This window comes from Diabrotica virgifera, chromosome 3 (genome assembly GCF_917563875.1).
Source record: "Diabrotica virgifera virgifera chromosome 3, PGI_DIABVI_V3a".
Lineage (NCBI taxonomy): Eukaryota > Metazoa > Arthropoda > Insecta > Coleoptera > Chrysomelidae > Diabrotica > Diabrotica virgifera.
In genome coordinates, this window is record NC_065445.1 from 177,397,825 (window position 1) to 177,401,884 (window position 4,060).

At 32.3% G+C, this 4,060-nt stretch overlaps 1 long non-coding RNA gene across 1 annotated transcript; it reads left to right on the forward strand.

Moving 5' to 3' along the window:
* The first annotated feature begins 572 nt into the window (after positions 1-572).
* LOC126881416 (uncharacterized) lies at positions 573-3,273 on the forward strand. Its single transcript, XR_007696840.1, has 3 exons — positions 573-1,057; positions 1,116-1,310; positions 3,091-3,273. It is a non-coding gene; the product is annotated as an uncharacterized LOC126881416 (long non-coding RNA).
* Positions 3,274-4,060: the final 787 nt, after the last annotated feature.

Sequence of the window (4,060 nt, forward strand, 5' to 3'; positions counted from 1 at the left end):
GAATTTTTCGTTTATTATAAATTAATAAATGAAAATAGTTTCTATCCTTGGGGGATCGGTACCCACCGGAGGGACCGCAGACGTTCGGATACAATTAGCGTCTCTGCAAAGACAATGACATCGACTTTCCAAAGTAACAAGACACTTACTCAACACACACACTACACATAAAGTCTACTTTACACTACATGATTTATCACGTGATTTATCATATGATTTTGCCCATGACGAGCCGCATGACAATGCTTATGATAAAACACAATGCTTATGGCAAAATCATATGACAAATCACACAGTGTAAACATGTAAATTTTACTCTATGACCAAATCATATGACAAATCACATGATAAATCATGTAATGTAAAGTCGACTTAACACTAGCTACCTAATTGGTAAAATCCACTGTACCATCACCATGCCAATGCCCATTAGTTGTCGAGGCATTAGCTAAATAAAAAAAATTTCTAGTTAGTCAGCTGTTATTTTTATTATAAAAAGTCATAAATTATATACAAATATATTAATAAAGTTTTATAGTATATTTTAGTTTTTGATAAGTAGATTTTAGACAAGAATCTACAGGTCGAGCAAGTCTCGTAAATTTCACGATTGCGAGCCACGCTTCACGCAACCGTGTTTGCGTACTTGTGTTTCGAGTTGCGTGGTCGTACGGAGTTATATTTACCAAATTTAAATATAATCGTTTTCAAAATTAAATCAATATGTCAATATGGCTACTGGGTGTAAAAGATAAATCTTATTCTATCTGTTCTTAATGAGTTTTAGATAATTTTAGTTGTATTTCTTTGTAATTTTGTGTTGTACAAAGATTAATTTAACATTTTCTCTGGAAGTATTAATTTAGAAAGATAATATGCTTCATTGGTGTTGTGTTTTGAAGTGTGAAATGTGATAAAGTCAAGATAAAGTTCACTTTTAAACTGAACTAAATAAGGTATCTGAGAGACAACAATGGTTAAATGCAATACAATGTACAGGTTTTACTAGCGAAATGAAAATTTTCCTGTCCTGTCTGCTGTAATCATTTTATATCTGGTAAGTTACAATTACAACAGTAACGATTTTTGAAGATGTTAACATTTTAATCTTATAGGAAAACCAGCCGACTTAATCGATAATAACAATCTCCAGATTGGGTTCCTTCAATAAATATGATCTATAAACACAATGAAATAAGTTCCCCAAAATCTAAAATGGAGTGGTATCAAAGGAGAATTAAAGGGAAAAATATTCATATTGAAATTATTTATAAGGCACTGGACTGTCTTAAATTCTACAATAATACTAGGTGGGTAAATGATTTTAGACATTTTTCATTAAGAGTAGATTAAGATTAAGTAGATTTTCATTCAGTAGATTTAAGACTTGTTTACACGGGTAGAGTAATGATGCAAGTACTTGATAGAGTAGAGTAACTCTACCTGTAAAAATGCTCAGCACAGTAGAATAGCTGGTAGAGTGTATAGTTGGAGTTAAAGTAGAGTGACTAGCAACCTATGGCAAAGTAACTACTCTATGACCACCACTACTGCCAAAATGTCTACTCGGCTGCACACTCTACCCATGGAACACGCTCAATTATGGCAGAATAGAGTAGGTAGGAGAGTACATGGGGGCGCTGTCATTCTGGCTGGAATTGTGTTTTGTGTAAATAGTGAAAATGAAGTTCACCGAAGATGAAACTTTAAAACTTGTAGAGCTATAATACGGCGAATACCAGTGTTTATGGAATTTAGGTAGTGTATACTACAGAAATAAAAGTTTGCAGCAAGCTGCGGAGGATGAAATCGTCGAAAGAATGGCAAAGGGGGCTTTGGAGTAAACAAGCTTAAGCAAAAAATTAAGAATTTAAGGTGCACTTATAATCAAGAGTGTTTAAAAATACAAAAATCGGTTTCACTATACTAGCATCAGTACTATACTTGTACTCTGCTCATGTGAATGGTATCAAGCCATTTTTGGTAGAGTACTACCACTACTCTACTCTCCTCAAAACTCTACCCATGTAAACAAGTCTTTAGAAACAGTGGAAAATGAGGTAGCTAGTAGAGTAGTAGTAGAGTAAAATATACTGGTTTAGCAAATTACAATGTTTTAAGGTAATACAGTAGCGATAAACAGGTAGCCAAAACGTGTTCCAAGATTGTCACTGTAATTTTGAATATTTTTTCGAGGCATTTGGCACACGTATTCGTAAAATAATAAAGAATGGCGGTACAGAGCCCAATTTGAAAAATATATTAATATGTGGAAATTACTCTGTAATTATACAATATTTAAAAAATGAGCCTGTACCGCCATTAAGAAGAACAAAAAAATACACTTTCTTCAAATAAACTTTTTTATCCGATGCCTAGATTTTGTGTAATTTTGGAACTACTAAAGAAATAAAAAATTTTAGTAGTTCCAAAATAACACAAAATCGGATAAAAAAGTTGTATTTGAAAAAAGTGTATTTTTTTGTTCTTCTTAATGGCGGTACAAGCTCGTTTTTTTTATATTGTATTTAATTACAAAGTAATTTCCACATATTAATATATTTTTCAAATTGGGCTCTGTACCGCCATTCTTTATTATATTACGAATATGTGTGCCAAATATCTTGAAAAAATATTCAAAATTACAGCCGCAATCTTGGAACACATTTTCGCTACCTGTTGATCTATACTGTTTCCTCTTAAGATAGTTTTAATAGTTATTTATGATATAAGTATTAAATTTTAAGACGCGCATGTGAAAGTTAACTTGAAAAAATAATTTTATTAATGTTTTGACTTCCACATCAGATGTCATTGTCAAAATACAAAATATTCATTATTATTAGGTTTGTTCTAGCAAACAGTCAAACTAGTCAAAAACCATCAGCAAACAGTTGGTCAGTAAAAGAACATAATACAGTCACCAGTGCGATCCCCTCTACTCGCGCTGGTCCACTATTCGCTGATGGTTTCAAACTGATGCTAGAACAAACCTATTATTATTATACATATCATTATCTCTAAATAATATTTCTTCTGATTGTTAATTGTAAAGGATAGAAAAATTACCATTTATTTTATTTTTTTTAGAATCAGCTGAGAGAAGTGGTCTACAAAAAAACCAGGAAGGAAACGGAATATGTGGCTACGAAAGGCAAAAGAAAGGTTTACAAAGCAAATGTGACACATTTTTTTGAAATATTTAGGAATATCAGTAAATTGCATTAAAAAAATGTATGAAAAGATTTTGTTCAATAAAAATGTTTATATTTATCAAGGATGTATTATTTGGTATGGCCACATATCGTCAGTGATGTAATAATACATCCTATTTGTTTTTTCATGAGTTTTGTAAGAGAGACTAAAAACTTGTCTTAGGGTCACCTCCTGTTTTCATATGATATTTTTTGACTTGTTTTGTAGTAAATTAAACTATCTATGAACTACAAAACAAGTCAAAACTTACATATGAACACAGGAGGTGACCTTAAAACATGTTTTTCCATCTCTCATACAAAACTCATGAAAAAACAGATAGGAGGTATTGTCACATCAGCAAGGATGTACAGTGATGAGTGCCCTAATAACCGGCAAAATATTTAGTTGTGAGATAAAAAGAAATGAAACTAGTCGAGCTGGGAAATTTAGCGAAATTAACCTTTAAATTTACGTTATATTGATCCCACCTTTACACATATCGGAGGAGTATGTCAACTAAAACTGTCACTGTGACAGTGGTAGTTTCCAAACTCGTCTGATACGTCTGAAGGTGGTACACAATCAATACAATCTAAATGTATAAGTTAATATCGCTAAATTTCCCAGCTCGACTAGTTTCATGTCTTTTTATCTCACTACTTAATACATCTTTTGTGCTATTTTGCCGGTTATTAGAGCGCTCATCACTGTATTTCTGGTATATCCAGGGAATGTCTACAAAATATATTTTGAATGTCCAGAGAACATTCGTGGACATTCATGGAATGTTCCAATAAGACATTCAGGTAATGTTTAAAATGCTAACACAGGATTTTCCTGGGATGTTCTCAGGGAACATGTT